The sequence below is a fragment of the Bubalus bubalis genome, chromosome 20 (assembly GCF_019923935.1).
Source record: "Bubalus bubalis isolate 160015118507 breed Murrah chromosome 20, NDDB_SH_1, whole genome shotgun sequence".
In the NCBI taxonomy this organism is placed as follows: Eukaryota; Metazoa; Chordata; class Mammalia; order Artiodactyla; family Bovidae; genus Bubalus; species Bubalus bubalis.
This window is the reverse complement of record NC_059176.1, coordinates 17,071,761-17,099,443: the sequence shown is the minus strand read 5'-3', so window position 1 is coordinate 17,099,443 and position 27,683 is coordinate 17,071,761. Positions and strand designations below refer to the sequence as shown.

At 36.8% G+C, this 27,683-nt stretch overlaps 1 pseudogene; it reads left to right on the top strand.

Moving 5' to 3' along the window:
- The first annotated feature begins 19,462 nt into the window (after positions 1 to 19,462).
- Positions 19,463 to 20,153, top strand: LOC112580832 (annotated as a pseudogene).
- The last annotated feature ends 7,530 nt before the right edge of the window (positions 20,154 to 27,683 follow it).

The following is a 27,683-nucleotide window of genomic DNA, read 5'->3' as shown; positions in this document are numbered from 1 at the left end:
CAAGTATTTTGGTCTTGGACAGGTTGATTAAATTGCATTGGGAAAGCGAAAGTGCAAGCAGGCATCTCCCGAGGAGGAGTGAAATGATTAGTATGAGCAAAGTTAGCAATTGCTGTTACAGGCGGAGCAGAGGAAAAACCTTAGATTTGGGCTGCCCGTTGAATGAAATGACCTCCATTCTAAGTGGCTTCAGTTTTGACATATCCTGTGTGTGTGTGTATATATATATATATATATATATATATATATATATATATATATAAGTTCTTTTTCTAAGGATTGTGTCTGATTGAGCATAACATTCTTATATTTCAAAGCACCTTGTATATCTTGTTCTTTAAGCTCATATTCATGTAAAGATTGAATAGTTTTTACTTCCAAATCAATGTTATGTCCTTCAATTTGTTCTATGACAGCCCGTATGAGTGACCAGGTAACCCTTGCCGATATGCTGGCAAAACATTATTTTTAACCCTTTTCTATATGTCTAGATTGAGTGTCCCCTCTTCTGGGAGCCATGAATTGTTCCAGTAAAATATGATAACAGTCGTTCAACTGATCTCTTGAAACATTAACACCGTTTTGTTTCAAAAAATGATGCATTATAGAAATGAAAGAAATTTTACTGCTATGTTGTCCCATCCTGCTTACCTCTTTCTGCAGGGGCTCGTCGCTTTGTTCAGCCTTCCTTTCAAGTGCCTGTTGGGGCACCACTTCTTGAGGATTTTTCTCCCTGGGACTTGGAAGCGACGAACCTGAAAGAATGACACTCGGACAGTCTCTTGCAAGGACTGACAAGTTTATTTCTGCAGTCAAGCCTTTTTATAGAAGCAGGAACAAAGAGCTTAAAGTATACGGCCAGCAGAGCACATACGGGGTTAACACATAATCAGTAAAAGCATTTCAAGGACAGTGCACTTTAAGTGACTCATGTGCTTATCCCACAACCCGTTTTCTCAAGGAACATCCCTATTTATTATTAAATCTTGGCGCCAAGCATAACCAAAGGCAGGAGATGTTTTTCTGTGCACAGTACAAACCTGGGTACTTCTGGCCCTTCGCCATTTTCCCAAGGACTTTCTCCTTTTACGGCTATTTTGTACTACACTTCCAAACAGATTGTTATCACTGTGCCACCTAAAAGCACTCTATGTACAGTATTTTGCTTAATTCTCAGAAACAGTCTGTGAATTAGTTATACACACACACACACACACACATATAAAATGTGTGTGTAGATAATATAATTAAGACAAGGAAATCATGAATGATGAGAACTGGTGATAATTACTCTTGTGGAAATTAGTCATGGTGTGAACTGGCCAATAAAGGACTGCATATGGTGATAGTTCAGTTCAGTTCAGTTGCTCAGTCTTGTCCGACTCTTTGCAACCCAATGAACAGCAGCATGCCAGACCTCCCTACCCATCACCAACTCCCGGGGTCCACCCAAACCCAAGGCCATTCAGTTGGTGATGCTATCCAACCATCTCATCCTCTGTCACCCCCTTCTCCTTCTACCCTCAATCTTTTCCAGCATCAGAATCTTTTCAAATGAGTCAGCTTAATATATTGATAATAGTTCAGTTTATTAAATTGCATTCAGATAGAGATTTGTCTCATTTCAAAGCTTGTACTGTTACACACTGTATTGATTGCATATGTGCTAATATCACTTCAGGTAGTGATAACTGGATAACTGGATAGCTCTGATAACTGGAAGGAGCATGCATCTAAAGATAAGAAATAAAAGAGAAGATAAAACAGGGATAAACAGGAACATGATTTTATTAACTCTTCAAAAATATTAATAATTAAGTTACATATATGTCTGAGGAATGTGTAATGTCCTCAGTTCTGTCTCACCACAGCAAAGATTTGAAATGGTGAGCCAGTGTTACAGCTCTGTTACAGCCCAGAGTTTTTTTTGGTAAGCAAAGGAAAGTGAGGGTGGACGCACCCAAAAGAAGAGGCCTCAGTCCATCTTGGCTTCCTCTTTTTTGTACATTTTGTCTCCTCCCCTGATTGAGCCTGCCCTGTGCAAATTGGGCTAGCCAGGAGGGCTGTTTGTTTCACCTGAGGTTCTCACTTGGGTCCTTGGATTTTCTTTTATTCCATTTTCAGGGACTTTTCCCCTTCTTTGTCTTTTAGCCATGGCCATTTTGGACTCATTTTTCCTATTCTAACTACCTAACACATATATAAAGTCATATATAGACATATTAGTCCTAGTTACAAGAAACAGAAATAAGGTTTGAGTATTTTCTGGTTTATTTTTCTCCATGTCTATTAATTATTTTTTTTTTCCTTTTTAAAAGGTACTTTATTGAGGTATGACTGACATACAAAACTGCTTGATAAGTATGCATTTGTGAAACCATTACAGCACTATGTCATAAATATATTCATCTCTTCAAAAAGTTTTCTTCCATTCTCTTTATTATTCTTATTAAAAATAATTAACAAACTATATAGTGTTTATATGCATTACCAGTTTCTTTGATCTTACCTCACATGGAAAGAATTGGTCAGAAATTTCCATCCTCCATCTACACATTGAGGACCTTGGCTCCTTCAGAATTCCTCTTAAATCATGTCTAGGATTTAGACATGCAGAGGGTGTTCTACAGGTGTTTGTATATGTTTCCCCTGAGTGTGTCTTGGAAATTTCTATTGTGGCAACTTTTCCTACTGTGTGTGTTTGTAATTCTATGTCAGCAAGGCCAGTGTCACTTTTTCACTGAGTAGCTCAGTGTAGCCAGACTCTGCTCTGCTTGACAAGTCCACTTGTTCTCCTCCACTCTTTCCTGTTCTGCATGATCACTCTCCCATTCTGCTGTGTAGCTGACTGTCCATTAAAGAGTAGTGTGAGGGGTTGAGATTAATAGCACTTTACCTTTTCCTTTGGTTTTATTACAGGATTCCCAAAGTAGGGAAATTTATGCCCCAGTCTTCATGAATACTTATAGCACTCTTTCATACTAGGACCCTCCTGGACACCCAAGGTCCTGACCCTTTGAAACAACTGGTGTGACAAACAATAGGATCTATGACAAATTCTTACTTCCAATAATAAGTAAAGTTTCACATTGGGTTAAGCCTATTGTGCCTGGATTCTTCCCTCAGAATGATGTATATACTCAGTTTTTATACAAAAGGATCAAAGTCTCAGCCTCCCAGATACAGCAAGAAACGTGTCTGAATCTCAAAGTTTGATATGTGTGTGTGTGTGTGTGTGTGTGTGTGTGTGTATAGTATAGTCAGTTGTCTTGTGATATGCTCAATGTGAATAAAGAGATGTCTTTATGTAGTAAAATTATAGAGGTTTTACACTACTATAAGAATTTATCAGTCAAAAACCATTTAAATTCCCCCTGGATTCAGAATAAAGATTACAATTAGCAGCACATTTTGGGTAATGACATCTATAATGCCACAGCCACAGACAGCCTGCCAGAATGTGAGTAGCTTGATTGGAGCCATTCATTGTCTGGCTCCTTCTATACCCTGCAGAGCAATTTGCCTCCTTAAATAACCATCCCCTACTGCTAAAAGCAACAATGTGCCATGCAAAGTAAATCAATATATAAATCATTTGCTTATATCAACAAATCTTTAATTTCCCTCATCAAAAGAAATTTATAATAAATTTTATTTGAGATCTTCTTACTAAAAGCAAACCTGATCTACCTTAATATCAGAATATTTCTCAAAAAAGATTTCATAAATTATATATATATATATATATATATATATACACACTAGCATCATAAAGCAAGAGTGCTAATTGAATTTTTATAAAAGCAGTGTTTTAAGCCATTTTAGTAGAAGACAGAACTTCAATCAGGATCTAATTCATAAGGATTTTCTGTGAAAGTCAGTGAATAATTTATTTCCCCAGCCTACTCATGGAAACTTCAAATTGTTATTGTAGATTGTAAAGTATTGGGAGTTGCCCACCTTTTTTTGCATTCATGCCTGAATTCAAATGCTTAAATTGAGAACTTGGCTGTGAATTTATCATGCATTCAAGCATGAAGGCTTCAGATGAAATTTAAAATTTTGTAGTTCTTTTGCCACTTAATTTTTCATATCATAAAATCAACTGACATAATCATTCTTAAGTGCAAAGTAACATGATAGAAATGCACATTGGTCTGCACTAAGATGGTCTTAATAATTTATTAGCATTAAATGCAAATACAATATTATAAATAAATTAATAACTATTTGGCAAGTGGATTTCAAAGAGTTTAATTGTGTAAAAATAATGTGTACCTTAGGTTATTCAATGACATGTAATGAATAACATCTCTTTTACACAAGAGTCTGTAAAATTTCTTAAAAATACAAAGGAGTGGTAGAAGGAGATAACATAGTCAACATTTTTCATACTAAATCTTAGGTGAAGTAGTAATTCTAAAACAAACTCCCATAATAAGCTGATTTACCCACCCAGTTACAGGCAGCTCTAATTAAGGCAGGCCTCCCACTACTGAACGAGAAATTGCAAAGATGAAGAAACAGCTCTATCGATTAAGTTCAGTGATTTATTTTCCAGATTTAACAACTGGGAATGTCATTTTACTGTGGAATGCACAAAGAAGCTAAAATATGTCATAATTTGTTCTTAGAGAAAGTACTTCATCTTGGTACAAGGATATAAAAAGCACAATACCTGTTTTTTTAATTGAAGTGTAGTTGATTTACAGTGTTGCAGGTGTACAGAAACATGACTCAGCCTTTTTTTGACTCTGAAATTATATTCTTTTCCATTATAGGTATTACAAGATATTGACTATAGTTCCCTGTGCTATACAGTTGGACCTTGTTATGTATTTTATATGCAGGAGTGTGTAGCTGTTAATACTAATTTTTTCCCCTACTTTTCCCTTTTGGTAACCATAAGATTGTTTTCTATGCCTTTAAGTCTATTTCTGTTTTATAAATAAGTTATTTTTTTTCTCTTTCTTAAAGATTCCACGTATAAGTGATATCATATGATATTTGCCTTTGCTTGTTGTTTCACTTAATATGAAAATCTCTGGGTCTATCTATTCTTTTTCATGTCTGAGTAATATTCCTATACATATTATACATACTTATATATACAGTATATATATGAATACATATGTATCATATATATATATATATATATATAGAGAGAGAGAGAGAGAGAGAGAGAAAGAGAGAGAGAGCTTTCCTGATGACTCAGTAGAAAATCTGCCTGTGATGCAAGAGACTTGGGTTAAGATCTCTGGGTCAGGAAGAACCCCTGGAGAAGGAAATGGCTACGACTCTAGTATTCTTGCCTGGAGAATTCCACGTACAGAGGAGCCTGGCAGGCTATAGTCCATGGGGGTCACAAAGAGTCAGACATGACTGAGCAACTAACACTTTCACTCATACATACAACCTTCTTTATCCATTCTTAAGTTGATAGATATTTAGGTTGCTTCCATGTCTTGACTATTATAAACAGTGCTGCTGTGAACATAAGGGTGCAAGCAATTCCACTAAAGATTTATTTTTCTCTTTAACAAGAATTGCAAGTTCCACCATAGTGAAGTCTCTCTCTTTGCTACTTCACAATTTCACTATATATAGTATTACTGAAATTCCTGGGAAAATAGGTCAAATAAACATTTTTCAAAATCTCTTTATAACCTGCCTAAAATCATGAATTTATTTAAAATGCACAAGTTTAAACATGGCTACTCATTAGAAACATATCTGGAGCTGTGGAGGAAAAAAAAACAATATATCTGGGCATTTGTATTTTTCAAAAATTTCAAGATAACATTTAAAAACTATTGGGCTATATGATGATTTTTTACTTTTATCTAGTTTGTTTCACTTTTTATATTTCATATTCAGGGCCCTCATTTCATTTACTTTATGTTTTCCAATTTCTCTGTCTCTCATGTTCTTTCTCAAGTCTTTACCAAACATAGTGGAAAAGCTTTTGTATAAATACACACACACACACACACACACACACACACATGTAGTATGTATAATACATATATTTTAGAAAACTTATGAAATTTTGCCTAGCCAAATAATTTATGACATTTTGGTTCTTCTTGTTTGATTTGGTATGAGTAGAATGTTAGATTTTTAACTTATATTCACTCAAAAATTTTATACAGTTACATGTATTTAGCATCTCGAATTACTGCTAAAAGTCTAGGAAGCTTATCATCTGAGTGTCTAAAAAAAATTGAATGAGGCTTTAAACTTCTAATCCAATACAGTATTATTAACTAAAGTACAGATTTTGTTGAAATCTCATGAAATGTTATGCTAGTGTCCTTTATTTATTTTCATACCTTATTCAAGACTCCACTGCAATTGTACTTAATTGCACTGAGCAGCTTCAGCTGCATGATATAACATTGTAAATTCTTTTTTCAGTTTTATCCTACTACAGATATTTTCTAATTTTCCTTGTTATGGCTTCTTAGATATACCCCTCATTTAAAAGTGGACATTTAATTTCCAAATACATGGGATATTTTTTTTTAAGTATCTTTGAGCCAGTACCATACTTCTTGATGACTGTGGCTTTGTAGTAGAGCCTGAAGTCATCAGGCAGGTTGAAATTTTGAGTTAAAAATTGCATTCCTATACACTAATAATGAGAAAACAGAAAGAGAAATTAAGGAAACAATTCCATTCACCATTGCAACGGAAAGAATAAAATACTTAGAAATATATCTACCTAAAGAAACTCAAGACCTATATATAGAAAACTATAAAACACTGGTGAAAGAAATCAAAGAGGACACTAATAGATGGAGAAATATACCATGTTCATGGATTGGAAGAATCAATACAGTGAAAATGAGTATACTGCCCAAAACAATTTATAGATTCAATGCAATCCCTATCAAGCTACCAACAGTATTCTTCACAGAGCTAGAACAAATAATTTCACAATTTGTATGGAAATACAAAAAACCTCGAATAGCCAAAGCGATCTTGAGAAAGAAGAATGGAACTGGAGGAATCAACCTACCAGACTTCAGGCTCTACTACAAAGCCACAGTTATCAAGACAGTATGGTACTGGCACAAAGACAGAAATATAGATCAATGGAGCAAAATACAAAGCCCAGAGATAAATCCACGCACATATGGACACCTTATCTTTGACAAAGGAGGCAAGAATATACAATGGATTAAAGACAATCTCTTTAACAAGTGGTGCTGGGAAATCTGGTCAACCACTTGTAAAAGAATGAAACTAGAACACTATACACAAAAATAAACTCAAAATGGATTAAAGATCTCAACGTAAGACCAGAAACTATAAAACTCCTAGAGGAGAACATAGGCAAAACACTCTCTGACATACATCACAGCAGGATCCTCTATGACTCACCTCCCAGAATATTGGAAATAAAAGCAAAAATAAACAAATGGGACCTAATTAACCTTAAAAGCTTCTGCACATCAAAGGAAACTATTAGCAAGGTGAAAAGACAGCCTTCAGAATGGGAGAAAATAATAGCAAATGAAGCAACTGACAAACAACTAATCTCAAAAACATAGAAGCAACTCCTACAGCTCAACTCCAGAAAAATAAATGACCCACTCAAAAAATGGGCCAAAGAACTAAATAGACATTTCTCCAAAGAAGACATACAGATGGCTAACAAACCCATGAAAAGATGCTCAACATCACTCATTATCAGAGAAATGCAAATCAAAACCACTATGAGGTACCATTTCACACCAGTCAGAATGGCTGCGATCCAAAAGTCTACAAGTAATTAAATGCTGGAGAGGGTGTGGAGAAAAGGGAACCCTCTTCCACTGTTGGTGGGAATGCAAATTAGTACAGCCACTATTGAGAACAGTGTGGAGATTCCTTAAAAAACTGGAAATAGAACCACCTTATGATCCAGCAATCCCACTGCTGGGCATACACACTGAGGAAACCAGAAGGGAAAGAGACACGTGTACCCCAATGTTCATCACAGCACTGTTTATAATAGCCAGGACGTGGAAGCAACCTAGATGTCCATCAGCAGATGAATGGATAAGAAAGCCGTGGTACATATACACAATGGAGTATTACTCAGCCATTAAAAAGAATACATTTGAATCAGTTCTAATGAGGTGGATGAAACTGGAGCCTATTATACAGAGTGAAGTGAGCCAGAAAGAAAAACACCAATACAGTATACTAACGCATATATATGGAATTTAGAAAGATGGTAACAATAACCCTGTGTACGAGACAGCAAAAGAGACACTGATGTATAGAACAGTCTTATGGACTCTGTGGGAGAGGGTGAGGGTGGGAAGATTTGGGAGAATGGCATTGAAACATGTAAAATATCATGTATGAAACAAGTTGCCAGTCCAGGTTCGATGCACGATACTGGATGCTTGGGGCTAGTGCACTGGGACGATCCAGAGGGATGGTATGAGGAGGGAGGAGGGAGGAGGGTTCAGGGTGGGGAACACATGTACAACTGTGGCGGATTCAGTTTGATATTTGGCAAAACTAATAGAATTATGTAAAGTTTAAAAATAAAATAAAATTTAAAAAAAAAAGAAAGCAAAAAAATTTATTTTCCTCCCACAAAAATAAAAAAATTCTATAAATGCCAAGAAAAGTAAAGTATCTTTGATATTAATTTCTCATTTACATACTTTCTTCTCTGCCATCATCCTTTCCAGTCTTCTAACTTTACTGAGACTTTCAATGGCTAAGTCAAAGATATCTCCTGGTACATGTCACATAGCACTTGAAAATATGTGGGTTATTTTCACATATCTTTTGATATCAATATCTAACATAATTCCATAGTCATAAGACAACAGACTGTATGATTTATATACCTTTAGACATGAAATTTCTATACCTGGTCTCATGTCTCTGGATATGTCCTGCTGTTTTTTAGTTTATAGTCTATGGAAACTTAAATAGAATTTGTATCCTCCTATTGTGTGAAAATTATATAAATCTTATGTCGAATTGGTTCATAATGCTCTTCAGGTCTACTATATTCTTCTACTTCTCTGTACATTTGTTCTATTAATTTCTGAGGGTTTGATATTGAAACTCCTACTAAAAATCTTGATTTATCTGCTTAAAGCAATTATAATATATAGTAGAACTATGTGTAACTTTGTTTTGTATTTTCCAAGCCTCCTGTAAATGTGTTATCATATTTTCATAAATTAACAAATAAAATAAAGATAAAAAAATAAAATGTATAACTTTAATAATTATCATCTTATTAAGAGTCAACATTTTTTTCAGGCTTGAATACTCTGGCAGTTTATAGATAGACACTAAACTTGCTACAATAATGACAGCATTAGCACCTGACTCACAGAATGATTTTTGAGGCATAAAGTACCTACACAATGTCAGGCACATAATAAATGCTCTTTAAATATTTTCTATAATTGTTGCAACAATTATAATAATAGTTAATGATATTTCATTTGATAACTAGTGTTTTATTTAAAGTCATTTTCTCTCAGAGTCTTTTTAAAAAATTAATTTATTTACTTTTGGCTGTGCTGAGTTTTAGTTGCTGCATGGACTTTTCTCTAGTTGCAATGAGCGGAGGCTGTTCTCTAATTGCAGTGCGTAGGCTTCTTATTGAAGCAGCGTCTCATTGTGGCTCATGGGAACTAGAATTTGAGGGCTTCAGTGGATCTTCCTGGATCAGGGATTGAACACATGTCTCCTGCATTGGCAGGTGGATTCTTTGCCACTGAGCCACCAGGGAAGCCCTCATAGCTATTATTTGTAAAAGAGGGAATACAGACAATTATAGTATTGTGGTTTAGTCGCTAAGTCATGTCTGACTCTTGTAACCACATAGACTATAGCCTGCCAGGCTCCTCTGTCCATGGGATTCTCTAGGTGAGAACACTGGAGTGGGTTGCCATTTCCTTTTCCAGAGGATCTTCCTGACCCAGGAATCGAACCTAGGTCTCCTGCATTGCAGGCAGATTCTTCACTGACTGGGCTATGAAGGAAGCCCCCATTTATAGTATGACATACCACTAAAAAGCTTAAATTTATATATATATATATATATATATACACACACACATATATGTATATTCTGTGATTTCTCAATTATTCATCCAAAAATAGTGAATTATTCAGGATGCATTTATATTTTGCTTAAGAAAATATTCTTGCAAATGAATCACTTGCTCTTTCCATCATGAAACTCAGCATGTTTGATAAACCCTTTTAATGATTGTCTTCTTCAGGAGTTCATAAACATTATATAGTGCAGGGCAATAAAATGTATCTAATAATTACCTGTTGATTAAGTGAAGGTTTTACTGAAAGTAGTAGTAAAATGTTTTCTTTAAGTGAATTAAGCCTAGTATGTCATCTGAAACAGGACACAATCATGTTGATGATCCTATGGGCTTCCCTGGTGGCTCAGATGATAAAGAATCTGCAGAAATGGTAAAGAAATGCAGGAGACCTGGGTTTGATCCCTGGGTGGGAAGATCCCCTGGAGAAGGAAACGGCAACCCACTCCAGTATTCTTGCCTGAAGAATTCCATGGACAGAGGAGCCTGACCATCTACAATCCATCGGTTGCAACAAGTTGGACACGGCTGAGCAGCTAACAACATTCACTTATACAGTCTTTGAAATAAGTACCAAGGTTAGAAATGCAGATATTATTAAGAGTATGGCCAACCAGAGAAGGCCTGCATCTTTGATTGAAACTCCATTCAGAGACTGCAGTGTGCTGGCTGTGCACCAGATCTGGGGTGGAAAGGGCAACTTTAGTCCAAGAGGCCTGCCAGGTAGAGCCTCTCTAGGTTCCCATGGTCAGGACTGAAAAATCATACATAGGTTTTTGGTCAGGAACTCAAGTCTTCACCAACAGTGCTATATTTGAATTTCTACACCCTTCATAACTAATGATGCTGATTGCTTCTTTATTAAATTCTTGGTAAATGTGTAACTTTCTTTTTGAAGTTTTTATTGTTTTGCGGATTTACTTGCTCATTATTGATTTATGGAAAGTCTTCATGTATTCCTTCATGGGACTTCCCTGATAGCTCAGCTGGTAAAGAATCCTCCTGCAATGCAGGGAACCCTCATTCAATTCCTGGTTTGGGAAGATCCACTGGAGAAGCGATAAAGCTACCCACTCCAGTATTCTGGCCTGGAGAACTCCATGGACTACAGTCAATAGGGTTGCAAAGAGTCGGACAGGACTGAGCGAGTTTCTCTTTAGTTTCCCTTGTGGTTCTGATAGTAAATAATCTGCCTGCAGTGCAGGGGACCCGGGTTCTATCCCTGGGTCAGAAAGATTCCCTGGAGAAGGAAATGGCAACCTACTCCAGTATTCTTGCCTGGAAAATTCCATGGACAGAGAAGCCTGGCAGGCTATAATCCATGGGGTGGCAAAGCATCAGACACGACTGAGTGACTCTAATTCATTCATTCATTCATTCATGTTTTCTGAAAACAAGTCTTTTGCCAAACATTTATGTATAACCCTTATTTTCCTCCACTCTGACTTCCTGTTAATTTTCATACCTATGTCTGTTGATTAATTTTTTTAAATTAAAGATCTTTATTTTCAGTGCTTACTGGGGCCTCTCTAGGAAATCTTTACTATGCCAAGATTGTAAAGATATTATACCATATAGTCTTGTAGAAGATGTGTAGTTTTAGCTTTCAGACTGAGGTCACATATCAATCTCAGTGTTTGTGTGGTATGAAATAGTGGTTCATTTTCTTCACATATCAATAGCTCAGCACACTGGAACAATTTGCCAAAGACTATATTTTGCCATTAATTGGCTTTGGTACATTTTAAAAATTCATTGGCCATATAAATGTATGTCTGTTTCTGGACACTTAATTTGGTTCAGTTGATCTAGTTACCTGTCTCTGTGTCAATACCACAATATGTCTTGATTATGGAAAAAGTAGTATGATTTTTCAAAATGTTTAAATTATGTCTTCACAATTATTTTATATCTGAATTTCTACAGTAATTTTAGAATCATTTTATCAATTTTAAAAAACATTTTTTTCAGAAATTTGTTAGAATTTGTTAATTATAGTAATAATTTCTGGGATAATTGATATAACAATATTGCATCTTTGAATCATAAACATTGTGTGTGTTAGTAGCTCAGTCATGTCTGACTGAGAGCCCATAGACTGTAGACCACCAGTCTCCTCTGTCCATTGCATTCTCCAGGCAAGAATATGGCGAGGGTTGCCATTCCCTTCTCCAGGGATCTTCCCAAGCCAGGAATATAACCCAGGTCTCCTGCATTGCAGGCAGATTCTATACCAGTTGAGCCACCAGGAAAGCATTGTATAAACATTATATAAATCTCAATTTAAGTCTTCTCTGACTTCCATCACCAGAGTCCTTTAGGTATTATTTTAGGGATCTTATATATATTTTGTTACATTAATCCATGTATGTTTTATATTCTTTAGCACTTTTGTAAAATATATATTTATTTTAGTTTTATTTTCTGTTTGTTGATAGTATACAGAACACAATTAAACTTTAAATAGTGATATTATAACAAGTGAACTTATCGAATTCTAATAGTTTTGTATACTTTTAAGCTTTTAGATGTATAACATTATCTTTGCAATGAATAAAGCTGATTTATCCTTTAGTTAGTAAAATGTATACATTTTATTTCATTTTTGTCATTGTTGAACTTACTAGGATCTCAAGTATAATGTAGAATAAAAAAGGTTGAAAGTACAAATCCTTGCCTTATTTTTAGCCTTATGGGTAAAGCATTCATGTTTTCATCAAAAAGAGCATAAAGCATGTTGTTAAGTTTAGAGTTTATATAAATCATGGAAAAAGCAAGAGAGTTCCAGAAAAACATCTATTTCTGCTTTATTGACTATGCCAAAGCCTTTGACTGTGTGGATCACAATAAACTGTGGAAAATTCTGAAAGAGATGGGCATACCAGACCACCTGACCTGCCTCTTGAGAAACCTATATGCAGGTCAGGAAGCAACAGTTAGAACTGGACATGGAATAACAGACTGGTTCCAAATAGGAAAAGGAGTACGTCAAGGCTGTATATTGTCACCCTGCTTCTTTAACTTCTATGCAGAGTACATCATGAGAAATGCTGGACTGGAAGAAGCACAAGCTGGAATCAAGATTGCCGGGAGAAATATCAATAACCTCAGATATGCAGATGACACCACCCTTATGGCACAAAATGAAGAGGAACTAAAAAGCCTCTTGATGAAAGTGAAAGAGGAGAGTGAAAAAGTTGGCTTACAGCTCAACATTCAGAAAACAAAGATCATGGCATCTGGTCCCATCACTTCGTGGGAAATAGATGGGGAAACAGTGGAAACAGTGTCAGACTTTATTTTTTTGAGCTACAAAATCACTGCAGATAGTGATTGCAGCCATGAAATTAAAAGACGCTTACTCCTTGGAAGGAAAGTTATGACCAACCTAGATAGCATATTCCAAAGCAGAGACATTACTTTGCCAACAAAGGTCCATCTAGTCAAGGCTATGTTTTTTCCAGTAGTCATGTATGGATGTGAGAGTTGGACTGTGAAGAAGGCTGAGCACCGGAGAATTGATGCTTTTGAACTGTAGTGTTGGAGAAGACTCTTGAGAGTCCCTTGGACTGCAAGGAGATCCAACCAGTCCATTCTAAAGGAGATCAGTCCTGGGTGTTCTTTGGAAGGAATGATGCTAAAGCTGAAACTCCAGTACTTTGGCCACCTAATGCAAAGAGTTGATTCATTAGAAAAGACTCTGATGCTGGGAGGGATTGGGGGCAGGAGGAAAAGGGAACGACAGAGAATGAGATGGCTGCATGGCATCACTGACTCGATGGACGTGAGTTTGAGTGAACTCCGGGAGTTGGTGATGGACAGGGAGGCCTGGCGTGCTGCGATTCATGGGGTCGCAAAGAGTCAGACACGACTGAGCAACTGAACTGAGCTGAATTGATATTTGTTGGTTAAAAAGTTTTGTTCCACTCAATTCATGTCAAACTCATTCATACCTATTTTATTTTGATCATTATATTTATAAAGCCAATCAAATATTAAAGAGGAGCACACAGAATAAAATGGAAATGCAAGGGGTGAAGATGAAAATACTATATAGATGATAAAACTAAAAGTTACCTACCATAGAAGGTGGAGTCTTCCCTTAAGTGTATGTCTGGATTTTTGATATGGAAAACAAATCACTTTCATAAAACTGGCTGCTAGCATCTCTCTAACTAGGGTGTGATACCATATTTTAGAATCAGGTGGCTACTTACATTCTTTGCTCAGTCACATTTTTTAATAAGCCAAATTTAATACCTAGGGCTATTATGATAAATAAATGCAAAAAACAATCTTTAGAAATCCTCAATTCATTCACTGGCACATAGCAACTTTTAATATTTTTATTAGCTCTAGTGGTAATATTTCAGATGATTAAGTCATAATTATGATTATCATGAAGACAATGGTGATACCAAGTGGTAATGATTATTAAAACACAGTATATAGTTGAGTTTAATTCCCATGGTAGACTAATAAAAGAAAAACCACTGAATCTAATAGAAGGAATAAATAGCTACCTAAAAATAAAATACATGGCCTGGTGGAAAAGTAGCACCACAACATAATCTACCTTCCATTCAAAATGTCTCAAGGTAAAAATAACTGGCATTTTAAAACATCAACATAAGACTTTTGAGTCTATAATGAAAACTGCTTGAGCAGTTCCTGTGATTTTTCCTCTATAGAGATTATGTAAACTACCACCTCAATCAATCTTGTGTTTTTGATCGTATCGTTTTCATTTATTCCTTGCCTCATTCTAAATACATGATTTATTACACAATAGTCCTAACACAAATGATTTCGACCAAGAGAGCAAGAAAGCGACAGTAAACTGAGTAAGGCCTGTACGTGTTGTGTGTGCTCTGAGGTTCTGCACTTTTGACAGAAGAACTCCACAGCCATATAGCAGCTAAGAGTCATGCAATTCAGTGAATTCACAAGATAAAACGTAAACCAATTTTTTTTTTTTTAAAGCATTGTGAAACCTAGTAACATATAACAGAGAAAATAATAATGTAAAATGGGCAGATATTGTAAATGTTCTTACATTACAAAAATCATAGCAGTATGTTATGGAATTTCTGTCAAATGCTCTCATCACACCAAAACAGAGCCAAGTTGAAACCTTCTCTCTATACTGCCCAGTGTGACAGCATTCAGCTATGTGATTCTGATTTTATAAAAATTAAGCATGCTTGGACATTTTCTTATGCCTTTAAAATGTTCCTCGTACAGTCTCTATTGGTTTGTGGTTTAGTCGCTAAGTCATGTCCCACTCTTGTGACCCCGTAGACTGTAGCCTGCCAGGCTCCTCAGTCCATGGGATTCTCCAGGCAAGAATACTGGAGTGGGTTGCCATTTCCTTCTCCAGAGGATCTTCCCAACCCGGGGATCAGACCCAGGTGTCCTGCATTGCAGGCAGATTCTTTTCCAGCTGAGCTATCAGGGAAGCCCTAACATTCTCTATTAACAATTCAATAAAATTTAAAAATGTGTATGTGCACATTGTTCTCAAACAATGTTGTTTTTGAGTTGCTAAGTCATCTTCTACTCTTTGTGACCCCATGGACTGCAGCATGCCAGGCTTCCCTGTCCCTTACCATCTCCCAGAGTTTGCCCAAGTTCATGTCCATTGAATTGGTGATGCCATCCAACCATCTCATCCTCTGTCTCTTTCTTCTCCTTCTGCCTTCAATCTTTCCCAGCATCATTGTCTTTTCCAATGAGTCAGTTGTTTGCATCAGGTGGGTAAATATTGGAGTTTCGGCATCAGTCATTTCAGTGAGTATTCAGGGTTGATTTACTTTAAGATTGACTGATTTGATATCTTTACTAGTCAAGGGACTCTCAAGTCTTCTCTAGCACCACAGTTCAAAAGCATGAATTCTTCTGTGCTCTGCCTTCTTCATGGTTCAGCTCACACATTGATACAGGACTACCAGAAAGGCCATAGCCTTGACTATATGGACCTTTGTTGGCAAAGTGATGTCTTTGCTTTTTAACACATTGTCTAGGTTTGTCAGCTTTCCTGCCAAGAGGCAGTCGTCTTCTAATTTTATGGCTGCAAGCTCCATCCTCAGTGATTTTAGAGCCCAGAAGAGGAAAGCTGTCACTGCTTCCACCTTTTCCCCGTCTATTTGCCATGAAGTGATAGGACCAGATGCCATGATCTTAGTTTTCTTTTTTTTTTTTTTCAATGTTGAGTTTTAAGCCAGCTTTCTCAAACTCTGGCTTCTTTTTATTAAGGGTGTTTTCCCTTCTCTTCATAAAATTCAGAATGATTTATGCTTCTTGATAAATACAAATCATTATTTACACAACTGCAATATTTTTTCCCCCTCTGAGGAATTAACATAGGGACAATAGTTGTTTATCCTGTCTGTGACAAAATCCAACACAGTTGCATGTGATTTGAAAAAAAAAGAAAAAGGCATTGAACTTTTTTTTAAATTTTATTTTATTTTTAAACTTTACATAATTGTATTAGTTTTGCCAAATATCAAAATGAATCCGCCACAGGTATACATGTGTTCCCCATCCTGAACCCTCCTCCCTCCTCCCTCCCCATACCATCCCACTGGGTCGTCCCAGTGCGCTAAAAGGCATTGAACTTTTGAACTGATTTGATTGTAGGAAAGTTGACGCCAAAATTTGTTCTGGAAAAATATGTAATTGAAAGAAAATACTCAATGGAAATATGTCAGATGTGTAGGTAAGCAGGGATGAATAATGGAGCTACTGAATCTGTATTATTAGTATGTAGTCTGTAAATCGATAATTAGTGTGATTGATGAGAAAACCACTAAAAATTCTTCCTAGAAAATATTTTCCAGGATGTCTTTTTCCTTTGGTGTGTGAATTAATAATGTATTCTTTTTTTATGCAGACTTTGACAAGTTAACTGTCCATTTCTCTGTCTTGAAGGACTCTGACTGATAACTATCTATTATAGTAAACTTGATCACTTGATTCAGCAATGGTGAACTTGCAAAATATAAACAAACTCTAAATCTCCTTTCAAATTTGCATCCATATCATTGCCTTCTAAATTCAGTTTGTCTAATATGTATTTATACTACACTGCATACTGACATTTCAAACTCTTTATCAGGTAAAGGCTGAAACTAAAACTCAGAAGCTCTCTTTGTTTTATGCATAAAGTAACAACATTAGTGGCAACAATAGAGTGATTACTAGAGACAGTATTAAGTAAAAACTGTTTGGTTTTAAATATTGGATAGAGTGCATAGCAGGCACAAAATCCCCTAAAACTTCTATTTTAATATTGATGTTTATACTGCATATGGAGAGTGTGTATGGAATATTTTCAGAAGTACCTTTAAAAGAAGATAGAGCAAATTTGTATTTTGGTAGCACATATTTCACCATTTCCTTTGTTAAAAGACAAGTCATTTTCAAGGTCACACTTCAGCAACAACCAAGTTAAAATTAATTTTTTTTTTCAGAAATGGCAATTAAGCAGCTGTATAATTATTTCTTACAAGAGAGAACAATACATCCTGAAATGAATTTCTCCTACAAAGATTCAAACTGTATGATTATTAATGTTTATAAATTCATATATGTTTATATAATTTTATAATATTTATATGCATTTTTATAATAATGTTTATATTTGCATCATGCAACCAATTTTTTTTAATTTTATTTTATTTTTAAACTTTAGAAAATTGTACTAGTTATGCCAAATATCATAATGAATCCTCCACAGGTATACATGTGTTCCCCATCCTGAACCCTCCTCCCTCCTCCCTCCCCATACCATCCCTCTGGGTCGTCCCAGTGCACTAGCCCCAAGCATCCAGTATCGTGCATCAAACCTGGCAATTTTAAACTAAAGTATCATCATGCATATGCCATATGTTTCTATGCTTCCACATTTCACCTGATAGAAGGACCAGGCTTCCATGAATTTGCACACTTCCATGTGCAAGTGACGTGATGATTTAGCCAAATTCTACTTAGAGATCCTATCAGAGAGCAGTGAGGTGAGATAGCAGAAACAGAAACATAAAAAAGGAATTCAGGCTGAGTCACTGTGCATGACACACAACATGGTCAGTGGAGGGCCTGGAGAATCTCTGGCGCTGCCTCCCTGCCCTGTCAGGCTTCAGTCCCTAAAGCCTAGCCACCGCTAACTGTGGGCAGAGGTGAGAAAACAAAAGTCTTTTGTGGGAATTCAAGCTGTGCATGAACATTGTGTAGTGTACTACCGTCCTCACAAGAACCTGATGGTGTGCTTCCAGGGCCAGCATGGCACTGATACCAGAGGAGGTACAGGGAACCCCTATAAGAACTCAAAATATTCAAGAAGCATCAGCTCAGCTAGAAGACTTTCTCTTGGTGAAAATATTGGACACGTGGGGATGCTGAGAATCAGTTAACTCTAATCTCTCTTCATCATGATGGAGAGTTTTTCCTTGTTAAAGAAAAGATGGTGTACTTTCTGTATGGCATAACAGAAGGGGAGATCCCTAAATATCCAGAAACAGAGGAAACTGCTTGATAAATTGGGATTTGGTTAGAGGCAGGTGGAACTAAGCTCACAAATCTTCAGAAATCAACTTTCATGGACTTCCATTAAAAAAATAAAAAGCCTTAAGAAATGGTTGAAACTACAAATCAAGTCAGTCAGTCATTTCAGTTGCTCACTTGTGTCTGACTCTGTGACCCCATGGACCACAGCTCGCCAGGCTCCCCTGTCTATTACCAACTCCCAGAGCTTGCTCAGGCTCATCTCCATCGAGTCAGTGATGCCATCTAACCATCTCATCCTCTGTCCTCCCCTTCTCTTCCTGCCCTCAATCTTTCCCAACATCAGGGTTTTTTCCAATGAGTCAGTTCTTCTCATTAGGTGCCAAAGTAATGGAGCTTCAGCTTCAACATCAGCCTTCCAATGGATATTCAGGACTGATTTCCTTTAGGATGGACTGGTTTGATCTCCTTGCAGTCCAAGGGACTCTCACGAGTCTTCTCCAACACCACAGTTCAAATGCATCAGTTCTTCAGTGCTCAGCTTTCTTTATAGTCCAACTCTCACATCTATACCTAACTACTGGAAAAACCATAGCTTTGACTTGATGGACCTTTGTTGGCAAAGTAATGCCTCTGCTTTTTAATATGCTGTCTGGGTTGGTCATAACTTTTCTTACAAGGAGTAAGCATCTTTTAATTTTATGGCTGCAGTCACTATCTGTAGTGATTCTAGAGCCCAGGAAAATAACGTAGAACAAGAAAATCAACTAGAGCAGTGTAAGGATCAATTTCCAGCAGACAGGTGCAACTGTGTGGCCCTTGATAGGAAGTATAGCAAATTATTTGTTCATTATAATGTTTCCATATAATCCCATCAAAAACCATTAGAAGTCTTAGGAAGGGCTCTCCCTGAAATGTGAGCCCATCAAGATAGGTGGGGGGAAAGACCAGCTTTGGGACTCCTTTGAAAGAATAGTTGAAGGGGGTTCTAGCTGAAGCCTGTACCATTGCTTCTCCTAGGGGAGCAGATAGAGAAGGGCATTTTAAAGTTGATGCTGGGGCCTCCAAGCTAAAGAAACAGAGCTGTTTTAGACTGCTCTTCTTCTCACCTGGATAACCCCCATGCTGTAAGCTGTTGATTTAAAACCCTAATTATGGAAATTGCCTTAAATTTTGATGACTTTTCATCTGTATGAATAATGGACAGAAGTTGCAAGTGTGCAAGACTAAGACAAAAAAACTTCGAGATTTATGGAGAACAGGTCAAAAGTTGCCACCACAAAATTTTGTTAACTTTTAATGTTTAAGTTCCTTGCAAAGCTTGCTTATACCAACAGCAGTAACAAAAGGCACTGTAATCATTTCTGTAGTTAGCTTGTTATGGACCAAAATGAAGGAATGTTCTCAGAAATGGCTGTGGCTGCAGCCACTCACGTGGTTACGGTGATTGAACCAATCATGCAGGATGCCAGCTGGCTCTTCCCTGTGAGGGTGAGATGTAATGTATCGGAGCATTGTGCTCTTCTGCACATGAATCCCATCGTTATCCCACACTGCACATGACCAACTCAGGGGCCCTGGACAAGGCCTGCCGGTACGGTGGTGATGGAGGGAGACATGGCTAAGAAGGGGAACTTAAATGTAAAGCTTATGGTTTGCTAGGGTAACAGTCTAAAGAAAGCATGTAACCACTGCTTTCCAGCTGCCTCTCCCATCAGCAGACCACATCACCTTGGTTTCAGTGAGCCAAGCACCCTCCCATGACTCCACTTCTGAAAGCAGTGAAGTGAATAGGACTACCTCTACTCTATGGACACACTGGAGCAGGGGCTGAGCCCAGATACAGCAGTCCTCTGAAACCTGAGGACTTATTTCCATAGCCATTTCCTCACCAGGGAGGAACTGGAGTCAGATAACTGTTAGGCAAAACCAAGCTTAGGCAGCTGCCAAGTCCCATCAGCTTTGGCCTAGCTCACAGCCCCTGTGATCTTAGCACTCATACTTTGCTCTGAGCTGTTAAAAATCTTAAATCTTACTTCAGTATCCCTAAATCTAGGAAGGCTACCTTCTGGGTGTCATGATGACCAGAGTTGTCCAAGAATATCTCAGCATCCACTTAATCTCTCACCAGATGCTCCTTGCACTCAGAGTATATGTCAGGGTCTAGGCTGGCCCTCCACTGCCTTCCGGCGCTCTGGGCTCTGGAGGTATTCCCATGGCCTGCCCTACACAACCTCACACACACCCACTGACACAGCTCCAACCTAGGTCAGTCAAGTTGGATGACCAGAACCCTTCCAACCCCATGACATTGCCCAGTGAATACGGACTTGAACAGTCATCTCACATCTCTCCAGAGTCCAGCACCCTTTGTACTCCACCCAAAGAGGGCAACCTGGACTGTTAGCTTCTTAGATTCAAGCTGTGAGTTCATCTTGAGTCTGTGCAATTACATAGCAGAATTTTACTGAGGCCAACACAACTACTAAAGCTATGATACTGACCCAGTGTTCCCTCAACCCCTTATTCTCCTGATGCCATCCTTCTGAGGAAGGTAACCTCACTAACAAAGCACTAACAGTTCCTAAAATAGTAATGGATATACAATCTGCCTTTAGTAATAATGGAACTTAATAATGTTTATGACAACAATTCTAGGTTTTCAAAACGACTTGGCAGCATATTTCCTGAAATGCACTCGTATTCAGCAAGCAAAAATTGCTCAGCTGCATTTTGTTACATATGGATGATACAGAAAGTATAGCCTTATGAAAAAAGCTACCTTCTAGCCTTTGACCTCTGCTTTCCTGGTGAGTGAATAGGGCAGGAAAACATTTATCTTCACAAACAAGTGAAAAGATTTCAGTAGAGGGAAGAAGGAGATCTTACTATGCAAGACTTCACCTTTTGCCCAGCTGAAGAAAAAAGAGTGGAGGCTGACACTTAATGCTGAATGGCTTGTGTCTTGAAAGGTGAATTTCTTTAAATGGGAAAGAAGTGATGACAAAAGCAAAACAAAACAAAAATACCTAGCCTGGAAAGAGTATTATTATTTAGTCACAGCTGTTAATGCAAGTAGCTACAAGGCAATTTGAAATGAGGAAGAAGCAATGTATTAATGATTTATTTAATAACATGCATTTATTGCAAATTATCTACTTCCTGCTACTTGGACTTTTATTCTTATATATTAGGAAGGAGTGCTTCTCCTTCATTCTTGCTGCAAGTATTAAATATGGTCCACTTCTCCCCTAACCTTCTCAATCCAAAACCTTTTATGTTAACTTGGGTGGTCCTTAGTTGGAAGTGAGGAAAACAACCAGGAAGCCAAAAGTCTTTGTTATGGGTCGGTGTCTGTGGAAGTAGTGGTTTGTCTTCCTGGGCTAGTTCTTTCGGAGGTTGTGGGTGAGAGTTCTAATTGTCACGTAGGGCCTGGCTATTGTTCATATGTACATTGTCTCTCGGTCCTTCTTCTGATCATACGGTCCCTTGCAAGAAGTTGACCAATTGAGGAAAAGGCTAGACCCAGATCCTCACTGCTGTAGGATTGTTTCCATGCAATTGTATGAAAAACTATTCTTGGCATTTTGTTGTGCCGCCCTGGTAATCATCTGACAAAAGAGCAGCTGTATAGAAGCATTTAAGATCCTGGATATATTATAGTAGAACCGCATATTTTTTACTAAAATGAGCATGAAGTAACAATATTTAATAATTCCCTTAAGATGCTTGGAACCAGGAACCCAGCCATCCCAAACGAGGCCAATAGATAAGCCTCATAGACCACAAGGAGGAAATTTAAGACATTCAAGTAGCTTCTTCCTTAAGGCAATAATACCTACCCTATTTTACTTTGCTTGTTCCACTCATCCAAATACAGCAAGAAGTGTCAGTAAGGGTACAGACATCATTATAATTTGCCAACAAAGAATTGAGAGCCACGCAGCTTGTACACGTCACCAGTCATGCTAATGAGTTCAGACTAGCCAATATTCCATCTAGGGCAGAGGTGATGTCTTTCCTAACTTCTGTCAGAGTTACTAATAAGTTTCCTTTACTCTTTTCTATGTGTATTATTAGTACCAGTGGGAGCATTGCCCTGATTGTTCATGTTAAAAAATGAATCACTGATTTCTATGAATAAACAAGAGTGGTGTTGTTTTGGATATTGTGCCTGGGTAAGAATTTCCAACTTAGCTGTTATAGAATTAAGGTCTCTATGCATAGAAACGTCTTCCTATATTATTATTCCTTCCTATATTATTCCTAAATTTCATGAGTTATCTGTCTAAGGCAAACAAGACCTGGAACCCTGGCTACAGATAATTTAGTACCTGCTAGAAGCACTCAGATGCTGAGAAGCAAAGGCATTGTCCACAATACAGAGTCAGACTCAAAGCCTTTCATTAGCTTGGTTACATATTTGGATCTCTGTTAGTCTCTTCCAAGTGACAAGTACTTAGCCTATTGCCCCATGAAGATTGTTGAATTCAAATTTTAAATTACCTAACATCTGATTATAGATTTGTAATTTTTTTTCTTTTTTGGGAGGGAGTGGTGCTGGCAAAGTCACAGGTTGATTTGTGTATGGTCATTTGTTTTTATACTTGCAAGTAAAGACACTATCTAGTTGTAACTCCCTAAAGTATCATTTTATGAGAGCAGAGTTGGCCAGAAATATTTATCAAAGGGGTCGGGTGATACATGGTATATTCAATAATAAGTAAAATTAAAAGCAGTAACTACATTTGGGATAATCTAAAAATTATCTTAGAATGTGTATTTTTAATGTATTTTTTAAAAATGTGTACTATAGCACACTCTAAAAAATGTAGCATAGTATACATTTTTATCCCTATGACCCAATTAGAATTTTGTTATATATGTTTTGATCTAAAAAATATAAAGAGCAAATAAAGGAGAAAAAGTGTTGTTATAGGTTTACAGCAATGAGGAATCTATAGAAAATAAGAATGATTCTAAGTGAGAAAGTAAGAAAGAAAACAGGATTTAGGTGTCAAACTAACCTAGGTTTGACACCTTGAGTGGAAGCAGTCCACTATCTGACATCATCTGCTTGTTCTGAAGGTCTTGGTCAGCTTTGTACTTAGGAAGATGAGCTGTGTCTTTAGGGTATCTGTGAACCCTCATTTTGAGGTCCCCTATTGGAACACCAATCCAATTGCATGCAATTCTACATTGCTTCTTTACTTGTGAAATATAAACCTAAGCATGGACTTCTTGAAACTTGCTTTTTTAATTGTTAATAGAACCTGATAAAATCGTTTACAAGGTTAAAAGTAGTTGTTTTGTTTTTTTCCCTCTAGTCCCCCGCCCCCTACTCCCTGGTATATGAAACTCCTTGTTCAAGATTATGAAGAAGGAAGGCAATCTTAACTTGCTTGTGATAGAACAGGGTATAGTACATAAGATCCTTGCAATATTTTGCCATGGCTGCATATAACAAATCATATACTAGTATAAAAGAGAAAAATCTCTAAATACATAGACATTTCAGTTACCAATTCATAAAGAGTAAATCAATATGTCTGTGAATGAAAGGACTGTATGGCCATTAGGGCTAACTGAAGTACTTTTAGACCAAAGAAATTAAAAGGTTTTCAAAATTATATTAACTGTAATTTAAGGGTGCCATTGGGTTTTTCAACCTTTCCAGAAGATTGTGACTGGCAAGCGCAGTGTGGTTTTTGAGCAGTGGATAACATCTTACAGAGTTCTTTTGTAAAGGTTTCCATAAAGTATGTGCCTTGGGCACATTATATAAATGTTGAAATGCCCCAGGTCGGAGCATAAAATCAAGCAGCACTTTAGTGACTGTTAGGGTAGTGACTTTTTATCAAAATAATTCTTCAGTCTATTCTGAAAATAGTCATATAGCAACTAAAACATACTCAAATCCCATCATGAAGGAACACCGGATCAAAGCCATGCAGGTTGCTCAAATACTCTTTAAGGATTTGCTTCCTGACCCGGTCCCACCTTTACAGGTTTTCCAGGTTTAAGTGGTTGACAGGTGATTAATGACACAAAAATAACCTCAGATGTATTTTTAAAGCTTCCCATCAATGTTGATCTGAGTTTGTAGCCAGTTTGTCTCTACAGTGATAAAAATCATCATAGAGAAATATTGATTAATATCTATTACCACTCATCTGTTGCTATCAATGGGCTGACTAGGGATCACCAGAGATTGTTCAGTGAAGGGTTCAATAGGAGAATGAGAAACTCTAAGAGGCATCAGTTTTATGGGAGGGAGTGGGAGGAGGTGCTCTTAGTGGGAGCCCAAACTTGTGTGAATTTTCTTTCTGAGAATTTCAGCTGATTATCATAGTGAGATTTGAGAAAGATCCCCTCATGGCACTGGAGGAGGAAGGTAAAATGAAATTATTGTGAAAGGTGTCATTGTTGGTGTTTAATCACTAAGTCATATCCAAGTCTTTTGCGACCCCATGGACTGTATCCTACCAGGCTCCTCTGTCCATGGAATTTTCCAGGCAAGAATACTAGAGTGAGTTCCCATTTCTTTTTCTCAGGGATCTTCCCAATGCAGGAATTGAACCAGCACTTCCTGCTTGGCAGGTGGTTTCTTTACTATTGAGCCACCTGGGAATGAGCAGCATTTCAATAATGAGAGTGGCCTATACTTCAAGGGAAAGAACCTCAACAGAGTGCAAATCTGGAAGTGTATTCTACCTAGAGGAAGAGCATTTGTCCTTGCTCTGTCATATCCTGTCTTCCTGGAGGGGAAAAAAAACAGAACAAGATTCTCACTGAGGACAGTACTTTGAAGAAATAGATTGGGGATTCTGCAGCTAGAGAAGGGAGTAGAGAGTGAGGAGAAGGAACAGAAACACTTGTGAAAGCCACAGTCCTGCAATGCCATTGAAAGATGAATAGTAAATCCGAAGTTTGTAGAATACTCCTAATACCTTACCACCACCTCCAACAGGGATCCAGTTCAATTACAGTGGGTTACAGGTTGAAAGAGTTACATGACACAGACACTTTTCAAGAGCAACCTGTAGAAAGACTCAAAGCCAAAAAAAGAAAACAAAGCCAAACACACAGAGGAATAAGTTGAAACTTCTTGTATCTAAAGATAAAATAAGTATTAGACATATTAACCATTAAAATAACACCTCCCAAGTACTAGCCAAATTAACATAAATTCTTATAAAAGATGTATGTGCTTCATTTTATTACCTGATACAACTTGTCTAGCTGTCAACAAAAAATTTAAAAGCATGCCAAAAGTCAGGAAAGCCATAGTCTGAGAAGGTAAAACAAACATCTAAATAATATTCATATATGAAATAGACATTGGGATTGTGAGAAAAGAAATTAAAAATAGTTATGACTAAGATGGCAAGGGATCTAATGGAGAGAGAAAACAGCATGTAAGCAAAGGTGGGTAATGTAGACAGATAAAAAGCTATGGAAGATTCAAAAGGCAATTCACAATGACATTTTTAAAAAGATCAATGCTAGAAATCAAATAAACAGTAATAGAAATGAAGAATGACTTTAATGGATTCACTGATAGATTCAACATGGCCAGAAAGAATTAGTGAAGAATAAGAGAGACCAGTAGAAATTCTATAGACTGAAATACAAAGATAAAAAAAAAAAATTCTAAAAACAGTAACAAAAGAAAAAGAAGCATCCAAGAACTGCTTAACAAAATAATAATATGTAACACACACATAAGTGGATTACAAAAACTGTAGAGAATGGAGCAGAAGAAATATTTAAAGAAATAATGGGCAAGAGCTTTCCAAAATTGACAACAGACAACAAACCATCTGTCAAAAAAATGCACGATACTGGATGCTTGGGGCTAGTGCACTGGGATGACCCAGAAGGATGGAATGGGGAGGGAGGAGGGAGGAGGGTTCAGGATGGGGAACACATGTATACCTGTGGCGGATTCATTCTGATATTTAGCAAAACTAATACAATTATGTAAAGTTTAAAAATAAAATAAAATTTTAAAAAATATAAAGATTAAAAAAAATAAATAAAATAAAATAAAATTAAATTAAAAAATAAAAAAAATCAGAGACTATCAAAAGGATAAGTATCTCCCCTACCCCAAAACCCATACCTTGGCACATTATTTTTAAACACAGAAAACCAAATGCAAAAAGATAGTCTTACAGGAAGCCAGAGGAGGATGTGTGACACCTTGCTTAGAGAGGACCAAGGATGAGAGTTATAGTGAAATTTCTGCTGAACTATGCAAGCAATGAGGGGAGTTAAATATTTAATGTGTTAAAAGTAAAAGCCAAAACAAACTAGAATTTCATTTCCAGGAAATCATCCTTCAGAAGTGAAAGAGAAACAGGCTTCCTCATACGAATAAAAACAGTCATGTCCTGCATACTGGCCTTGCAAAATATTAATATGTTAAAAGAAGTTTTTCAGGGAGAGGAAACTCCTGTTGATCTGACATAGGATCTAAATAAAAGAAGAGCATGAGAGAAGGAATATTGATACATTATCTAAGTAATGGTAGTGCACATGGACTGGGTGAATATGGGGTACAGATAAGGGAAATGAATAAAGCAGGGCCTACAAGGTCATCTCACTGCATGCATAGCAGTACAATAGTAGCATGGATAGCCATGTAGTATTATTCAATGGTGAGCTTAGATTGTTTGAAAATATACATTTTAAACCCTAGAGAAACCACTAAACATTTTTTAAAATATATAAATAATATATATGTTAAGGGAGAAGAGAAAGGGAATTATATAAAATACTCAGTTAAAATTAGAAAAGGCAGAAAAAGGGGAAGAGGGAGAAACAACAAAAAAATACAATGAATAGAAAATAGATATAAATATGGTAGAAATTAATCCAACTGTACTAATAGTCTCTTCAAATAGAAATGTTCTAAACACACCAACCAAATAACGGTGCCAAAATGAATAAATAAGACACAGCTATATGTCATAAACTTAAAAACACTTTAAAGACATAGATGAGTCAAAAACAAAAGGGCAAAGAATGATGTACCATAATAATGCTAATAAAAATACTAAATTACCTTCCTATTTATATGCATTTAAT